Genomic DNA, 20,682 nt, shown 5'->3' on the forward strand with positions numbered 1-20,682 from the left:
TTCATTTTACCCTTTCAACATGGCAATCCTTCCACCTGTGTTTAACACTGTAGCCTATGACCTGGCAATGACGAATGATCAATCTTACATGTTATCTTCAGGGGTCATGTCTTAGTTTTAGGCCAATTTTCTCTGTATTTAGGCTCAAATGTGCAAACCACACTATATTACTCTGCAAAACATCAATGAGAAGCCTTAATTAAGTAACACTGACAGATAAATCCATTTCTTTCATAGTAATCAAATCAAAGCAGGTTGACATAACACAGGAACTTAATACAGTTATTCCCTTGTAATTGGAAAAAGGCCCTTTACTTCTCATTAAAGCAATCTTCTGGGTACTGGCATAATAAGGAGGCTCAGAGCTTTAATACTGCCCTATAAAAGTCTCAAGATACAGACCCCTTAAGCAAACAAGCCAGATTATCTAATTCCTTGATCACAGCAGAACATGCAGTTCCTACTGTTTTAAACTACTAATTCTTTCTCTCTCCTACAATTAAAAAGAGGTAAATTAGTATCAAACACATATAATGAAAATCTGTAAAAATGCATAAACTGTTTACAGTTGTATAAATCTACCTCCACATGTATTTGAAGGGAAGCAGTCTATTAAAATGAATTTGAAATACTTTACACATGTGAAATTGTAATAGTTTGGATCATGGGAAAATCTATTTTACTCCATGGGCTCAATAGGACATGTATTGCCTAAATTTACAGTGTGATACTTAACCATACAGTACAACCTTGTTCATCAGAATTGTAAGAGAATGAAAGTTTTAGTAAAGCATTTAATTTTTGTGGTATGAAAAAAATATTACGTCATCTGGTCAACTGTAGGCTGCTCTTACTCATTTAAACTCCAGAAAAAGTGCGACAATATTATACCATGTTCATATCCCCAAACTAAATAAAAATAAATTTCCACTCTTTCAATTCCAATTTTGAGGGCATTTCTATTACTTATTTATTGGCACCTGACCAATCTTGAAATGATTCCAGCAACTCTTTCTGAAAGGATAATTTATAATCTAGGCACTATATGGTGATCTCCAAATGGTGGCTGACCACCCAAATACTTCAAGGAACCTCATAAAAAACACAGATATCCTAGCCCCACCTAGGAACTGATCAAGAAAAGATCAAGGGTTGAAGTCAAGGAAAATGTATAATTTTTTCATTCTTCCCATGTTTTACATCTTTATTTTTTTTAAGTTTTGGGGTTTTTGTTTGTTTTGTTTGTTTGTTTTTGAGACAGGGTCTCGTTCTGTCACCCAGGCTGGAGTCCAGTGGCACAAACACAGCTCACCACAGCCGCAACCTCCCAGGCTTAGGAGATCCTCCCAATTCAGCCTCCCTAGTAGCTGGGACCTCCACACCCGGCTAATTTTAAAAGTTTTTAATTACAGTGCAGTTATAATTATATAATATGTTGCTTCTGAACCACTTGTAAGTTGCATCAATTATATCCCTTTACCCCTTAGTACTTCTGTGTGCACTTCCTAAGAACAAAAACAGGACTATTATCAAAATCAGAAAATATACTGTGGGTACTTAGATCCAATCCATAATCCATATTCCAAGAGGGCACTTCCTCCATCTCCGGTAGAAGACAAAGTCCAGGATCATGCACTGCACTGAATTGTCTTATCTCTTTCATCCATTTGAATCAGACATAATTCCTCAGTCTTTTTGCTTTCTGTGATATCAAGATTTTGGAAGAATACAGGCCAGTTATTTTATGGAAATGTTTCTCCATTTGGGAGGATCAGATGCTTCCTCATGATTATATTCCAGTGGATATAATACTACAATAGTGGTCTGGTGTCCTTCCCAGGACATCACTTCCAGAGCCCCTTGATGGCATGTTGGTCTGCCCCTCATGTGTTATGCCAATTTTGATCACCTGGTCAAAGTGGCATGCAAATTCTGCAATGTATGATTATAATTTGTCCCTGTTGAACTAATCAGTAATCTATGGAAAGATACCTTAAGAACATTCAAACTAATTTTTAAGTATGTGCTTATTGAAAAAAATTAAAATACAAAAATGTATAAGGTAAAAAGTGACAAAGCCCTCAAGTCTCACTTGTACCACTCTTAGACGAGCAATAACCCATCACAGCTTCCTGTTTCCTTACATATCCTCATGTCTCTGATCAACTGGTTTTGACAGCCGCAGAAATGTAGGGCAATAAATGCTAAACTTGACTGAAGTTTCTGTTCTATTTGAATTGGTAAGAAATATTCTTCAATTGTTGATCATCTAGTGACATTTCAATGCACACAATGATTAGTTGTAGCCCTGTGACTTAGTTGGGAGTGGGGAGGGCAGGAACAAGAATATATTCAGGCATATTTTACTATTAATTTTGAAGGAATTTGGCCAAGATGAAGACAAGATGGACTGATCCACTTGAGAATTAATGCAATGTATAAAGCCAAGTTCAAGAATCAGTTTTGGAGCCATGCTATCCTAACAGGCTATTCGGTGCCTCCTCCCACCACATTCTGTAAACCATTGTGTAAAAAAGGAGACCTGCCATTGCAGAGGCACTTCCCAATTAAATTCAAATGCAGAGACAAGCATACTCATGACACAGAAAAATTTAGTGTGGTTTCCATGGGCTGACGTACAAAAAAAAAAAATGGAAACACCTAAAATATTTTAGAAGGGGGAGATAAGTTGCCACTTTTAAAAGAATATATTCCCACATTTAGAGAGCAGGTATACAAATGAACTAGCCACCCTCACAAGGTGAAGAGTGAAGGGTGACCCCAAAAAAGACTGTGAGAGGAACTTTGCCATTCAATACAGCATAAGCATATCATACAATATTGAGTGAGTTAACTTGTTATAATCAATATAAGGTAGAAACAGTCCCTTTAACCTTTAGATGAAGGCTTCGTTGTTTTTTTGGGTTTTTTTTTTGTTTGTTTTTTTTGTTTTTTTTTGAGATGGGGTCTTGCTCTTCATCTAGGGTGTATGTAGTGCAGTGGTGAGATCAGGGCTCACTGCAGGCTCAACCTCCCAGGCTCAAGTAATCCTCCCACCTCAGCCTCCTGAGTAGCTGGGACCAAAGGCACACACCACCACACCCAGTGAATTTTTTGTAGAGACAGGGTCTCACTATGTTGCTCAGGTTGATCTCCGACTCCTGGGCTCAGGCAATCCTCCCGCCTCAGCCTCCCAAAGTGCTGGGATTACAGGCGTAAGCCACCATGCCCAGCCTACAACCCTTGTCATTTTATAAACTGAACAGTGCTGACATATTTCAACTGTGATTTATAAAGGCTGAGAAAATGTTCCTCACAATTCCACTTCAGCCAAATGCCTGGCAGACATTGGCAAAGGTTTCTCTTACTTGGGCTTATAAATGTGTGTGTGCATGTGTGTGCATGTGCCTGTGTGTGTAAAATCAGCATACACACACACGATACACAAACTTGCATTTCCTAATAGTTTCTTGATATTAATGATGGTGTTTAAAACAGTTCCCATATGTTACAACTTGTTCAAATGATACCTCCTTATTTTTTATGAAATTGGTCAGAGAAGTCTGACTGGTCATTTGGTCTCATGATAATGTAACCACAATTTTTAATTATGCTTTCTGCTTCCTATTTTTTATATAATCATCTCATTTAAAATGCAATATCTGGGATCATTTAAAGTATAAAATTGGGATCAAGAGAAATTACCTACCTAAACACGAGCAGACTAAAATCATTTTTCAAAAGAGGAAAAAACAAAAATCACAAGAAAATTGGTAGATGCCCTATATAAAACAGGCTATTTTGCATAAGACATACTTTCACTCTTTCATGCTATTACGATTACCTGTTTAATACTAACAGAGAATAGAATACTTGCTAATGTTCACAAGGAATACTTGCTGAAAAAAGAAAGGTGTACGGTGTTATAATGACTGAGTTTTCACAGCTAGCAACGTACATTTTTAAACCATGTCAGCAATGAAAACAAAACTGTGAGTCTCCCCTCTGTGTGTCCTTTTTCATAGGGCAGTGCCCAGGCATACTGCAACACCATTTCACCACCAGGGCACACGCAGTTGCCATCAGTTTAAGAAATGCCCAGGACTTTGTTAGCAGGACAGGTCTATGAGGGAAAAATGGACCAAGGTTTCCTCCAAACCATGCTGCCTCCCTTACTTTCACTTTCAGGTTCTATAAAACATGTTCACTACTCAAGTAGTGAAAACACATCTGCCTTACTTTACTAGTCCAGCTGTTGGGGGTAAGACCTGAAAGAGATGAGAACACATCAACTGATGATTTCTTAGGTTTAATCATATCAAATTCCTGGGAATAGGCATTTTTCGTTCTAGTAGGTCTGCAACTTGGATGCATCCTGCCTTTTGCCCATCTGATAACTAGTGGAATACCGGTCAGAAACAGATGAGCTGCTCTGAGGTACTGGTCTTACCAATTCAGTAAGTGGAATGGTAAAAATCTGTAACTCTTCCTCAGGAATGGAAGAAATGTCATTAGTGTGAAAGGCGATAGAGGCAAAGACCTGAAGAATGACGATAACCAGGCATCTTGAGAGAAAACAAGAAGCAGGGAAGGGGTTCCGGGAAAGCCCGAGCTGTCAGTAGAGAATAATGATTTATCTGATGAGATTAGCAGACAGTTTGATTAGAAAAGATGCCTTTTTAACAGCAAAGATTGCAATGTTACTTTAAGATCTGTTGTAGGAAAAAGCCATGCCTGCCAAATGTGGTCTGTAACAGCACAGGCTAGCCATGAATGATACAGTGGGAAAACAGCCACTAAGCCAGATTTTATTTGATTTGTACTGATGATTTTTATTAGAATACATGGATCATTGCTTCAACCTTTCCATGTAAAACCAAATCAAATTCAAAAACTCACACATCAGTCACCTAACCTTATGCCATTCCTTCTGCTTTACTCAAAGTTGAGCCACATTTCAGCTGATCTGTCCCCGATAAATTGTTCAGCTACTCAAAACTGTTGGGCCAAATTCTGGGAGGCAAGTGGTACACAAAAGAAACCGCGAAATCTGCAGTTACAAGTAAGAAACCTACAGAATAGAAATACTGCAAGCTTCCGAAATGCAGAATGAATTCAAAACAATATACAGCCATGCAAAACAAGACAAAATGAATTATCCTCATTGTACCAAATGAGTTGTAATTTGTTTGTAAAAGGCCCCCACTTCCCCCAGCTTTTTTTACTTAAGCCCTTTTCAATTCAAGGCACTGTAAAGAATTTTGCAACCAGAGAAAGTCCACAGTTCTGTGGCATAAGGAGATTTAAACTGCAACAAACAGTTTTAAAATTAAAAATGTTCAACCTTTAAGGTGAAAATTATAAATGTTAAATATTACATTGGTGGGAAATCTCTGTATTATTTAGAAGAATTGCTTCATTAAAAGGAATGAAGTTTAATTACATGAAATATGGCAATGGGTTTCCAAAGAAAAAGTGCCAATAACCTACTTCCCATCATTTCTTTACCTTTTTTGTTTTTGCATTAACATTTTCCCTTTCTTCCTCAAACATTGCAAGTTTCATTTTAAACCTGTAACCAATACTTGTGTCCATTTCTAGTTAACAAATCAGTTCCATCTTCATGATTTCCTTTAGTGTCCCAAACAACTCTGAAAGGCAAGTTATTATTTTCTCTTCAGAGAAGGTAAATAACTTCCCCAATGACAGGCCATCAGCAGTCCAATGAAGACATGAAGACCCAATGTTGTCCTTGGTCTGCTGATGGCCTGTCACTGGGAAAGTTATTTATATGTGGCTCATGTTCAATCTCTGGAAGACACTGGATTTTATCAAATACCCAATACCTTTGAAAACTAGTGGTCACCAAACTTGCAGGCCTCTGGTGTAACCCTCTGTGGCTAAAGCCAGGCTATGTTTTCACCAATCCCCATCTCCTTCTGTCCCTGACCACCTAGGAATCTGAAATTCCCCATCCTCCTTTGCAGTCATGGGATCATATGACTAGGATTTGACCAATAAAATGTGAGCAGAAGTAATACTTGTCTTGTCCAGACCTGGCCTTTAAAATTTCCCATGTAATCGTCTATGCACTCTCCTTTTCCTCTTTGATCAGCCTGATACCAATATCTAGTGAACTCCAAGATCTTAGAGGATAGCAGACCTGAGCCATGGAAGAAGCCAGGCTAGGACCAGAGCCCACCCACATTGCTCTGTGACACCAGAGGGTAATAACCCTCTGCAGTGTTAAGCTACTGAAGTTTGGGGATTGTTTGTTCCAGCAATTAGCATACCCTGACTAATGCATCTTCCAAAACAGACTTCCGTGAATTCTGGCGCTATGATTCTATCTTCCAAGTAAAGCAAACATACGCAGTTAGAGCTGGCACCAGTCAGAATTGTGAAGCAGGGGAAACTGGTCTTTGAACTATCCTTCTTTCCCTTTCAGACTTGTTTTCCCCTCTTAGCATTTCCTCCCTCTGAGCACCAAATGTTCTCAGGCTGCTCAGTCTCGTCTGTCTCAAGAAAATAGACACAAGATATTCATTATCCATTCTTTCTCTTAACTATTACCTTTTGAATACCACCCATGGTGGTGTGGTGAGCTGCCTGCTACCTCGGCAATTCTGAAGAAAGTAACATCTCACATTGAATGTATCCTCATCTGTAAAATGGGAATGACTGTATTTACCCTCCAGCACTGTTGTGATGATTACAGATAACAAGGAAAATGTTACCATGGAACCTGGAACACAGTAGGAACTCAAAAAAAAAAAAAGCGGGGGGGCGGGGGGAGGATACTATGTGTATTACACTTATTGTTATGGTCATAGCATGATATTTGACACCAAAAGGATACAAAATGTACATAAAATAGGATGCTTTCTCTCTAAAATATATAATCTAGATTGGGAAGAAAATCTTCCGAAAATAAAACACAGTATTTGGTTATTAAAACAAACATAGCAGAATTTTTGAGAAAGGTGAGTTATATGGGCTAGAATCAACACTTGCAAGGTACTGGTGATTTAGGACAGAGTGATATTAAATTTCAAAGGGGCCTAACAGAAAGGTTCATGATTAACCTAAGGGAATAAACTGCTACACCTCAACATTTTTCATGTCACATTGTGTAAGGCGTGGCCCTGTTCCCGGTCTCTTTATTGATTCAGTTATTAATTCTGTGTCAACCCTAATACAGATGACACTAAAATCAAACAAACCCTAGTATAACAGTGGTGAGGGACAAGGATTGATTTTACTTTGTACAAAATCTGGCATAGGCCAGGCGTGGTGGCTCATGGGCCGGGTGCGGTGGCTCACGCCTGTAATCCCAACACTTTGGGAGGCTGAGGTGGGTGTATCACTTGAGGCCAGGAGTTTGAGACCAGCCTAGGCAATATGGTAAAACTCTGTCTCTACTAAAAATACAAAAAATTGCTGGGCGTGGTGGCAGGCGCCTGTAATCGCAGCTACTTGGGAGGCTGAGGCAGGAGAATCACTTGAACATGGAAGGCGGAGGCTGCAGTGAGCCAAGACTGCGCCACTGCACTCCAGCCTGGGCAACAGAGCGAGACTCCATCTCAAAAAAAAAAATCTGGGATGTATCTAATTTGGAAAGAAGGAAAGCAGTGGCAGCCTGGTGAGCTCTCCGGCATTATATGTGTATTTCTCTAACTCCATGTTCAATTTTGTAACACGCTGGTAACTCGGAACTGGCACAATGTTGGGAGTATTTACACCATGGAAATTGGCAAACATGACAAATAACGGCTTTTATTCTTTGAAAAAGAGTTTATTAAACATTTACCACCACATCAATGAAAACAATCATTCATTGTGAGGTATTTGTACTCAAATTGTTTCATTTAACTTTCACAGCCATTACTCAGGTAGACTGTATTATCCTCATTTTACAGATGAAAAATCAGGCCTCACAATGGTAACTGATTGGCAAGAAATCCTGTTGTCTGTGCTCCCCGCATGAAAAACCAGGTTGCTTACAAAAGTGAAGAACACCTGGATTTCTTTTTCTCAGTATATCAAAAAGATATTCCCATGAAGACAGAAAGCTATACTTTAAAAACATCTAAATTCAGGCAGTACTCCTCCCAAAACCTTTAATTTTCTACTCTGCTTCATTTTGCTTCTCTACTCATGTAACTCTCCACTTAATCAATATATACTTCGTTTTTACCACCCTGACTTCTAGACGTCCAATTCAACATTTTGGACCTATGTCCTTCCAAGAATTACCCCTTACAATGTCTCAATAAATAGACTTGTGCCTAATGACTGGGATATGTTATGAACAATCTTTAAATCAGTGATTCTTCATACACCTGTTCTCACCAAGGTAGTCTATTCCATCTTGGGCTGAGCTACAGTTACAACGAGCAAGTATGGGTTTAGAAAGAGCTGGGAGACTCCTTGAATTCAGATGAGGTTTCTGACATTTATTCAATAATGACTGTTGTCAACAGCTAGCATCAGGATTGGAGAAGGGCCTAGGGGTGAGAAAAGCCAGAAAACTTCAACAGGTATCAGGTGCAATCTGAGATCCAGTGGATCTACCATATTAGCAAGGACAAAAAGGTTCTTTGTACCCCTCACCTCTGACACTTCCATGTCAACTTCACCCTAAAGCAGGCTTCTCTCATGGTCATAGGATTCCAGATCTACTTGCTTCCTCATTGACTTTCAATGGCAGCAAGTTCAGTCTATAAAAGAGCAAAATTCCTGCTGAACTTTGTCCTGATTGGGACCATCATGGAACAATCCCTAAAACCAAAAAATACCATGCATGGATTTGCTTAGGGCTGGATGACCCAAATTAATCACTGTGATGAGAGGGATAGGATTACCTTGATTGTTTTAGTCCAGTCACAGTAGTCCACCAGGGATGTAGTGATCCCACACAAATCACACAGATAGCACACACTGGGGAAGGAGTAGAGTATACAGTAGTGAGACAACCACAGTTGGAGACAGCGCCCCAAGAACCACTGGCATATTAATAGTGTACAGTGTATTGCTTAAGAGGTCTTTGTGAACAGACATGCAAACTCCCTCCTTCAGATACTTCAGTCTTCCTACTGATGTCAGGATTAGAGCAACTTTCTTAATTGTAAACATCAAGGTCATCCTGATAACATACCCTCACGCCCTCGTGCTCTCTCTTCCAGTTACCATGATTGCCTTTGACAACACTCAAGTGCTTCATTGGCCCTTCTGCTGCAGAACTTGAACACGTGGTTCCTCAAATACAGTACTTTCCTCCCAACTCCCACCACTCCACTTTCCTACTATGACTATTTCACTCCTGTATCAACTCCACTGAATCATCATTTCCTTGGGTCAGCTTTCTTTGTCCCCCCTGACTAGCAATAAATGTCCTCCTCAATCAAGTGTCTTATCCTTCCCCTTCATTGGACTTGTCATAGATGTAATTTTATATTTTTAGGATTCTCAAGTAATTTCTTGCCCACTGAAGAATAAGCTGCATAAACACAAGGGATGTGTCTGGTTTGCCTTCTATCCCACCCTCAGTACCCAGCACGGGGTAGGGGCAATAAGGCGCCCTTGGTGACTCTTGGTGAAATGGATGGCTGTGTCTTTAGCCCCTCAAAGGGGCCATCCATACAAAATATATCCAGAATGCCAGCTGAATTGATAAAGTTACGAACCATTCTGCAGTGCTCCTGTGACGTTGAGAAGAATACCTAACATGATGAAAATGTATAATGAGTTTTCACCTTGTCCACTGTTAGCTAGAGAAACTACAACCTCAGGTATGCTATAAAGGTTAGCTTGACACAATACATCTTTTCTCCATAATTTAAATACTCATTCGTTTCACAAATATGCAAGTACAGATTAAGATTCAGCAAGAAATATGCAGATCAGTCCTCTTAACACATTGAAACACTTCACTTGCCAGTCACATGACCAGATGGAGTTAATGTACAAGTCTCAAGCTCAGTGATTTCTACAGCAAAAATGCAGTGAAACAGTCAGACTTCATGTATGCCTTATTCCCTGACAGAAATAATCTCTTATATGGTCATTGTAAAGGGAAATATTTGCCTCTTTATGCTCACTTTGATATGCACCCTAGTGATTTGATACATATTATATAATCATTGGCCTCAGGACAGAGGAGAAAACAACTGTTACCTCTACAGTGAAACAGCTTTCTGTGATCAGGTGATAGCAAGATAGAAAGTGGGTTAGGCATTCCGCGTCACTTACTTGGATGGCAGTTACAGCTCAGCATTTTTTGGAAAACCTTTCCCCTGTAACTTCCCCATTGATGAACAAGAGTCTCATTAATATTTAAAGTTCTGCTTCATTTATAATAACCAGAACCACCACGCTAACAATAAATACCCTAGGGCAGTTTACTGCTTTCGATTTTTCAAAGCACTTTCGTGCACAGTATTTCATCTTCCTTTACAACTTTATACATCAGAGAACGTCAGGGCTTGGTCCAAGTCCTCAAGGCAAATTATTGGAAAAGCTGGGAGGAGAACCTATAATTTCTCCTTTCAACCTCTTTCCAAACTGCCTCTTACCCATTTTCTTATGTTATGAGAGAGCAGTGACATCTGAAGAAACTGGAACTCCAAATTTGGATGAAAGATGTTCTCTGTAGAAAAAGTTATCTTTCCTCTTTCAAATTAATTATTCAGAATCCCAATTTCCTAATTATAAGGGCTTTTCTTTTGGGTTAAATATGCCCCACAGAAAATCGCAACGGTTTAAATTAATACTGACTCTGAGAAGCATTTTAAATTCATTTTCATAGACTTTTTTTCTCTTCCTCTACCCAGAAACATAGAGGATATGCTTAAATTAAAGATGCATTTGAGAGATGACAATTCATATCACTTTGTAAGCCATACCTGAAAATTCTCCAAGGCAAGAATAAGTAATCAAACCTTTAACAATTCACCTATAAAGAAAAGTGCTGCTGTAAATAACGAGTTTAGGCAAAGTCTATAGTTCAGTCCAAGTTGCTAAAATCTTGTCTTTTTCTTAATTGTGCATGACAGTGGGGCCCATAAGTAAACTGAGTGGGGGCCATGGAAACCAGTCCTTGTGTGGACAGAATATCTATTATAAAAGCTCACTCACATGGACTTAAGCATATAAGTGTACCCCATGTGTTGTGGTAGGGAAAATAACACAGATTCAGATAAATTTTAAAAATACAAACATGACTTCCTTTTTTATTCAGAATGTGAGTTTATCAGAAGATACAATGACACTGTTAGTTCTGTTGGTCCAATATCTATTTTTCTCTCCTTCCTTCTTAGTAGAACGTGCAGCAGTTTTTGGTATAATTGCTATTTGTTCACATAGACACCACTCCTCCTAGTGGATCAGGAACAGGTGACCTCATTTCCAGTTCCAGAGGGAAACCCCCAAGTCCTGCAGCCAATCACACCCCTTGCCTTCCCCAGGCCAGATACTGGTTTCAAAATGAGCACTAAGACACAAAGGTGCAGCCTCTACTGGGTTCTTGGAAACATCTCCCTACTCCAAGGAAAGAGACACATCAGTAGACAACCACTTACCCTCTTTGATGATTTTTGTGTTTGGATGTGATGCCCAGAACCAAAGCAGGAATTTCCTTATCATTCCTAGGATGAAGGCAGTACACAGAGGAGGGAAACCACCAGATATTTTGGAATAGGTAACATAATGTAATACATTTCCGTATGTTTAAGTCCATTTGAGTCAGGGTTTTCTTTTGTTGCAGCTGAAAACATCCTAAAATAAACAGTAGATCTCCCCCTCCACCAGCACCCCAGTAGGTTTATGAACTTACTGCTCACTGAGGTTCTTTAATAAGAAATACCAACTCTGGATAAATCTAGACTTCATCTATCCAACAGCAATCCTCTCCTGGCCACTCATTTTTGTCTAAGCCCACAGAAGCATCATTTTCAGGAATTGTATAAGTTACATGCTGCATAATTCCCCATTTAACCCTTGTCTGATCTGTGCATGCATCTTTGCTCTCACCTCTCCTGGTCCCTGTGGCCCTCACATGAATAGAATCAGCCAGCAAATGCCTAATGAGCACTTAGCACAGGTAACGTTAATGGCTACTAAAGGTACCTAAGAAGCATTTTTTCTTTTGGATTTACCAATATCATACCTACACACATGCTGCATACACAGCCTAAGGACTATAGAATTTTCCTCATGTATTTAGCTATACGCATTTTTCTGGGAAGAGAGACTATAGCTTGCGTTGGATTTTTAAAGCAGTCCCTGACTTGATGAAGGTTAAGAACCTCACTCTGGATCAGCTAGCATTTGGCAAACCACACTGTCTGGATGTGTCACACACACAGAATGTGTTCCCCGGAGCTTCATATTTCTTGCTTGAGGCAAACCATCTTTAAGTATTAATAATACTGAAGTTTTACGGTATTTTGGACTAAATAAAATTTTGTGGGCTCTCCTGGAGCCTCAAAGGCCATTTATATTTTTATTTCAATAGAAGGAAAAATAAATCCTACTACTTAGAAATATGGGACAGAACCTAACTTTCTGTTTGTACCTCTTCAAATAAATTATGAATCCTGAGCTCAAAATTAAGTTGAAGAGACAAAAAGTATATTTGAAAAATAACTAATACAAGGAAAAAGTTTTAAGTTTAAGCTACAAATGGTAAATAAACACCAAGGGATTGTTACTGAAATAGTTTTTGAAAAGGAGACGGAAGTTTCCTTGAAGCAGGACTCTTAAGAAAAGGCAAGAAGGAAAGCCGGGCATAGTAGTCATGCTGCCTGTAATCCCAGCACTTTGGGAGGCTGAGGAGGGTAGATGGCTTGAGGCCAGAAGTTGGAGACCTGCCTGGCCAACATAGTGAAATTCCATCTCTACTAAAAATACAAAAATTAGCCGGGCGTGGTGGTGCACACCTGTAATCCCAGCCACTCAGGAGGCTGAGGCAGGAAGATCGCTTGAATCCGGGAGGCGAAGGTTGCAATGAGCCAACATCACACCACTGCACTCCAGCCTAGGTGACAGAGTGAGACTCTTGTATCAAAAACAAAAAACAACAACAACAAAAAGAAGACAAGAAGGAAATCAAATATTGGAGAGCACAAAGAAGTGAATTCCAAGGTGTGGCCAGAGAACAGGTGAAATCGTAGAGCCCAGGTAGCAAAGGGTAATGCTTTAACTCAAGACGCACGGAAAAATCAAGACCAGTCTTATTTCACTGAAGAGTGAGTCTAACAAAGTTGTGAAAGGTGAGAAGATCTGGAACTTCTCCACAGGAATGCTTCAAAACATTTTACTTGACCTCACTCAATGTAACTAACTGCAGCCTTTGCCAACCCCCTCCCCTCCTTTCCTCTTTTAACTACCACCTCTCACAATAAGGACCTGAAAACAGGTTCCCTAACTTCAGCAAAGGTGCCCACTCCAATCTATTATGAGCCACTGACAACTGTCACTTCTCCATACAAAAATCTTCAGCGGCTCCCTATTGCTGTGGGTATAAACTTAAAATTCCTTAGGCTAGCATTTAAGGTGCTCAGGATCTGTGTGTACCTTCTTCTCATGTTACTTTACATTGGCACTTCCTTCTGTGCCTCAATCACACCAGACTCCTCACCATTACCTAATATATCCCCGGCTGTCGAGTCTCATGTCTTTCCTCAACCTGGTAAACATTCTTTCCCACACAACAAATGCATGAAGAATGAATAAATAAATGCATAATGCCATTGGGGAAACACTCACACACAGATATCAATCAGTCAATTACATACATACATATACATATATTTATATTTGTTGGTAGGTATCTTTGTTTATTTATCCCCACCAGGATGCAAGCTTCAGAAGGACAGGAACTCTGGGCACCTATGAACCAGGGTTGACACCAATGCCTTGCTAAGGGCTCAATGAACATTTGTCATGTGAAGAACTGCATTTATTAAACATGAAAATTCAGAATCTTTGTCACAAAAAGAAAACAGAACCAAATTCATATAATTTGACAAAATAATCATCAATAACTAAAAGAATGTTTTTAAATGGTGATAGAAATATATTATTACAAGATATAATATAATAAATAAGAAAGTATTTTTTCCCATTAAGAGCTTCCACTGTATGTTTTATTTCTCTAAAACACTGAGAGAGGGGATCGATAAAAAAAATAAACAAGGATGGGATAACAACTTGATTTGAAGCATAAAAATTTCTATGAGATAAAATTCACAAATTATTACCCCTTTAAAATGTAAAACAGATTTGAAATGGCATGACTTGACTACCTGATATATAGTTTATTACTGGTTGACCCAAGGGATTGTATACAAAGCTCTCCATTTTCTTAAAAAAAAAAAAGTAGAACCAGCTGGTAGATATATACAGTGCCCTTCAAAAGCCCCTGTTAAAGCCACAAATAATTGCAAAACTTGTTCAAATCAAATGGACAATTTATTTTATGTATGATTTTGCAAAGCCTTTACAAATATCCATGGATGGCTTTGCACCCCATTTGAAAGGATTTGCTATAAAACTGCACTGGCATAAACAAACAAAACTATTCTCAATATTTATACTTATAACAAAAACCTATGAGGTTCTATATTCAGTTGTGGTCATGAAAATCCTTACTCCCTGGGTTTTCATTGACTATAGTCTAATATACAAAACAAGCAGGGTTTTCCGTTTAAATGTGACACACATATATTCTGTTTTGGTGTCCGTATTTCAAGCATTTTTCAAAAATTCAGTCACAAGGGAGAAAAGCAAAGAAATGTATACATTTTAAAACATACCGTAGCCTTCTGTAATATAGAAATGATTACATAAACAGGAGTGAAATTGGTTTTTTTAAAGTCTTTGCTCCAAGTTTTTGGCCCCAGAAGAGGTTGAGAATTAGGAGATGGAGAAGAGAGGGAAAAAGGGAGTATTGGCCAGTAAAATGCCAAACAAAGCAACTGAGCTAGGATAAAAATTGAAAGGTGCTTGCCAAGACAAAAGCACAACTTAAACTGCAGCTCTGTCCTCCCAGAGACTACACAGGGCAGGGAGCCTGATGCTACTAACCTAGGGTTTCTAATGATTCCAATCCTGCATCCTCACATCAGAGGACAGGAAGGACAAAGCAAAGAGCTGTTCAAACAGCCATCACCAAGTAAAACAAGGGACACTCCCTGGCTCCTGCAGCTTAGGTATGCCTCAGGAACCTTTTGTTGTTATTGTTCTCTTTTTTTCTGTCTCTTTTTAATTCAGAAATGTAGCTTCCATGTAAAGAAGAGAAGTCAAAGGGAGAAAAGATTCTCTTTACAAAACAAGCTTTCCAAACACACCTGTCCCCATTTTGACGATTGTGTGTACCTGTGCTGATATTAGAAGCATGATTTGTAATCCTCCAATTTACCCCACAATGTCCTGTCACCTAGAATCTCTGTGGCAGTTCATTCTCCAAAGTTCGTACAAATACGAATCCCAAGACTGTGGTGGGGGACACATGACAGAGGCTGGTCCAGGGCCACCACTCCCAGTGGAGCCCAGGAATCTGCAGTTACAAAACACATCTAGCATATCAGGATGTGGGGGCACCCACTTTGAGAAGTACTGGGGCATCAGTTAGAGCCACAGTTTTCCTAATTCCAACTGTCCCTCAGATCTGGAGCACTCTTAAAAATACATATTCCTGGGTAGCTCCAAGAGATACTGAAGCAGATTCTTCTAGATGGGGCCCAAAAGTCTGAATTTCACCAAGCATCTCCTCTGCACACCCCTTGACCTCCCCACCTACTGTCTGATGGCAGGAAGTGAGCTGTAATCTCTTTCAGGCTCTTTGGGAGGCACGTTGCCTACAAGTGCCACGAGCTGCAATCGAAGAGAAGATAATGAAGTTCAGAGCCTCAAGTACCAGGCGAGTATCAGGGCGGATGTTAATCATCACCCCAAACAAGAAAAGTGGACCCACAGTGCACCAAGAACTCCAGAGAACCGAGTGGTATAAAAGATGAAAGTACTGATAATCAGAACTCAGGAGGGGCGACTACCCAAAAAAATAGCTGAAGACCAAACAAACAAAAAAACAAAAGAAACCTTTTATGAGGGAAAATGATTTGCCATTTTCCACAAGGCAATCTGCGTCCTAAACACAAATAAATGCACCACACAAGAGGATGTGATTTTGAAACAGACCTAGAAATCCTCAACGTTGCTTTCAAATCTCCCCCACAGGACTCACCAACACTCAATGAGAGTCTGTTCTTAAACAACCTGAAACCACGAACACCTAAGCACATGTGAAATATCAAAACAAAACACTTCCCCCACATCCCAATCCCTGCTTGGTGATGAAAAGCAGTCGTCATTTGATTCAATCAGACCACATTCAAAGCAGGTGGTTCTGAGCATTATTTGAGCACACTGCCAGCTCCTTCTCCACACGCACCAAAATACATGCGGATACTTTTTTAATGACACATGAAGAATTACAAAGAACGGTTTCAAACCTTTTTGTGGGTAAAATTTAATCCCCACATTTTTAGTCAAAAAGCATAAAGAATATCTTACTGAGAAAATGTGCCTCAGAAGAGCAGCAAAGCATAAGGAAATACCAAGAAATTAAAATAAGAGTTGTGTGAAGTCTTCATATCAAAGCCAGTCAAAACGGGATTTCTGCGGTTATTTTGCCTCTCTTTGGCAGGCTCCTTTAAAAACGCAGATTCAAGATTCTTTTCATTTATTTAGATATATTTATTTATATTTGCAAATTAGATGCCAAAACAGCAACAAACGTGGGCTAGAGAGGCACATATTTCTGAACTCCAATACCTTTCTACTTATTAACTATATGGCAGGAGTAATAGACTTAATTTTACAGCTCAGTTTGCTCATCTGTGAAATGGGAATAATATATATTGTTTGACAGATTAAATGAGATTACTGATGTACTATACTTAGCAGAGTATCATACACATTGATATGAATAGTACATGAAAGTGTTTATTATCAACAACTGCTGAAATTCACCTTTATTTGACAAAAATAATTTAGATAGTTTGATTTAGAATGGAGCAAAAAAAAAAAAGAAACTGAATAATCACATAAAGTATGACTTAATAACTTATTGTGTAGTTCAGGCACGTTAGCAACCTCATTAAAGGCAGACACCGTTTCCTCCACTTTCTCCATAAGGCCAGAGAAAGGAATACAGAGATGACCTGACCATTCCACATAAGTAAGTGCTTAACAAATTCTTCAATTTAAAAATAAATCCCATTTGGACTGCACCAGTATTTTCACAAACATCTTCAGTGCGGTATAGAAATGTTGACATAGAAAAGGAATGACTGAGAATGCTATTTAATTGAGAGAGATTAGAGAAGATATTGGAACAGTATTAATGGAAAGGTTAAGAAAAAGCAAGGAGAAAAAAGGAAGTCTTTCAAAAGATGATTTTCCATTAAACTTCAGTTGATTATGGGGGAAAAAAAATCCAGGCTATTAGTCTGCAGTGTTGGTTAATAGTTTTCCTTATTTTGAGAAAACAATGAAAACTAATGAGTTACATCCAGCAGCTTTAAAAAATGAATTCTATGCATAATTCGTAAGCCCTTCACCACATGCCTCTATGCAGTCCTTCTTTTAGTTAAGGTTTCAAATTAAGGTTATTATTTATGAGAAAAAGTTGGAGAGACATTAAGAGCTATAACAATTCCCCCAGACCATCATGGGGGTGGGACGGCGGTGGTTCCATTCACAATGAATGGAAGACATACTCCAGGCCAAATATTTAAACAGGGGTGCAAAGGATACACACACAGCAATCCGCAGGCACCTGTCACTGCAAAATTCAACACTCACACAATCGAAAGGGCATTTGTGTTCACAAATCAAGTAATTATATCCCTAACTATCCATCTGCATATGCAATTACCCAGTCTGTTGCACAGAGAAGCAGATTTTTGCAGGTGTTTCCTTACCATCTTTTCTTCAAAATCCAGTTGCCCTTTATGTCCCCAAATCTGGGCACATACCAGTTCTCTAATTGAATCTTCCTGGCACTGTGGTGCAGATCAAGTGTTATGTTTTCACATACCGCGCTCACACACAGAAGATTTTGTAATCTAATCAGGCTCTTGCTCCCGATCACCACTTAACTAATGGTTTAATGGGCTCCGTTTACACCTTGATGTTAAAGCATGTGCAATGTGCCTCATGACTCCTTTGCTGAATCTGTTCCTAGGTTCTCTGACACATTCCAATTTTGCATATGTACTTTAAAATCTCAGCGTTAAAACTCTGGTATGCCAAGTAAAGTTAAATAAACAGAATGACAAAGCAGTAGACAGAGAAAATGAGCATGTGTGGTTGAGGGCAGTGCATTTAATCAAAAAGGAGCTTTTTTGAATTTTGGAATCATAGAAATTCAAATTGCAAAGTGTTTTCTATACTCAGAACTTGTTAAACATTTTGTTCCGATTGGTGCAAACTGTGCGTCTGTGCAGTCCTATTATACTTGAGAAATCAATAACTTCTCAGCCCTGAGGACATCTAGGGACCAGTTCCCCTTTATGTCAATCTCAGACCTAAGTTAATCTCAGACTCAGCTTCATAGAATCTGAGGAACAGGACATCAGATGGCATCAAATCCAATAATCATCACAGGAATAGAAACCAAGGTCCAAGTAAGTGCAAAGATATCCCATGTCTCAGACTGTGCTTAAAGGATTGATTCTAGAACCTTCATATGTTTGAGAGTATTTCTAACTTTAATTTCTTCACTGTTTGAATTTAATGTTCATGTTCTGCTACACAATCATTTATATGCATGCTTCTTTAATTTCCTAGATTTTCCTGGATGTATGGTTTAACAACAAAGTCTATTTAAAATAGCAGTAATTTGCAGTTCTACAAAAGGGAAAAGTTGGGGGGTTAAACTTCTTTCTTCCTTACAGAAGCTTCTAAAAACATAATTAATATGTTCTTTTTAACAAATATTCTACACTACCTTTAAAGCATTGCTATTTAGATTTGAACAAGACACAGATTATCTTCTACTTGCTGTAAATTAGGCAAGCCTGCCAGGCAGGGAGAAAACCAAACCTACAGCTCAAGTCTCCTGACTTCTTATCTTCATACCAAGGATGAGATATTGCTGGTCCTGAGATAGATCTTATTTGCCCTGCACAGGATTCTTGGAAATGGTGACTGAATGAATGAGGGGGCATGCATGCCCCAGTTGCCCTAAACTCACCTCTCCTTAACATCTGCATCACTCATTCATACTATCTGGCTAGAGCCCAAAGTCAGGTGCATTGTCAAGGCTCTGCTCTATACTCACTGGTCACCACTGTGACCAAACTGTTAAGAGGGTAAGAGAAGGAGACACATACACATATCCACCAACACCTCCACCCACAAAGACAGGCTTCTCTTGGAGAATGGACAAAAGCCATCGATAGAAGCCAATTTCACATCTCCATTGACATAGCTACCAATATCTGAGAAGATATAGCTATTATTTGGTATTAAAATATTCAGGTAGAGGACCTCCATATCTGTTCACATGTTACAAGTAGTATTTTTCAAAACGACAGGATGGTTAGCATGAGTGGCACAGCGACCCTAGAAAACTGTCCTAAACAAAGTCTATTTTAAAAAACAAGAAACTAAATACCACCACTAACTTGAAAGGCCCTAATTTAAAAAACCTTTTGGGCTAAGTTAGCATTTCACAAAACTGTCTTCTGCAGAATGTTCCACAGGGGAGGTATTTCATGAAAAAAGGAGTTGTCTGGTCAAAGCAATTTGGGAATCACTACAAATAATATCACTTTCTAGGGATGTTTTACAATATTTAATGCAGAATGGACTGAAAATAAAATTTCTATTTCAAGACATGTTTGTCTTGAAACAAGCTTTTTTTTAAAATGCTGGTCTACATTATTCTTTCAGAAGGCTCAACAGGAAAAGGAAAGTAATGTAAATGATAAATTACTGTTTTCTGAATTATATGAAATACATTAAAAGCTAATAAATGGAATATAGTATAGGCTTCAATATTTACACATCTCCTTGATAATTCTTGAACACAGAAAAATGTGGGAAAATTAATTTATAAATTATTTGATGAATCTTATAGTATTACTATATTGTTTACTTAAGTTTGTGTAAATTAATACACAATTACACAAATACACAAAATACATATCCCAAGTAAAATATCCAAAGACCAAAATGCCTTTGTCTCTCTGCAAAAGATGTGACAGTAGGTTCTTGCCTTCAGTTTCTGTAGTCTACAGTTTCTGTAGACTAGTTAAGCTAGTCCTTAATCCAATTTATTTCCCGAGGTCAAAGATCCTGCACCTGTCCCATCAACCCAAATATAAACAGCAAGATATATTTCACATACATTGAAATAATGTGAGGTGGTGAAACCAACAGGCTTAGAAGATTGAAAAATATTGGACTTGAGGTCATGCTTGATTTTGTAAATGTTTTCCTCATTTTTATATTACTTTGCATTTACTCCCCTATTTAAATATTATATTCTTAAATAACTTCTTCCAGTCAGCATTGACAGCTAGATTTTTACTTCTCTGACCAAAACATAGCAATTTGTTTGAAATATTATGGACACACACACACACACACACACACACACAGAGAGAGAGA

The 20,682-nt window shown here is 38.7% G+C and overlaps 1 protein-coding gene and 1 long non-coding RNA gene across 39 annotated transcripts in view; one reads left to right on the forward strand and one right to left on the reverse strand.

Annotated features, from left to right (window-relative positions):
* Positions 1–9,403, forward strand: part of LOC129019141 (uncharacterized) — a 30,382-nt gene extending 20,979 nt beyond the window's left edge. Inside the window, exon 2 of the long non-coding RNA XR_008495529.2 lies at positions 9,186–9,403. This is a non-coding gene — a long non-coding RNA (uncharacterized LOC129019141). The remainder of the gene's footprint in view (positions 1–9,185) is intronic.
* Positions 1–20,682, reverse strand: part of TCF4 (transcription factor 4) — a 366,378-nt gene that overhangs the window by 249,801 nt on the left and 95,895 nt on the right. The gene's annotated exons all lie outside the window — the stretch shown is intronic.

The sequence above is a fragment of the Pongo pygmaeus genome, chromosome 17 (genome assembly GCF_028885625.2).
Source record: "Pongo pygmaeus isolate AG05252 chromosome 17, NHGRI_mPonPyg2-v2.0_pri, whole genome shotgun sequence".
Taxonomy (NCBI): Eukaryota; Metazoa; Chordata; class Mammalia; order Primates; family Hominidae; genus Pongo; species Pongo pygmaeus.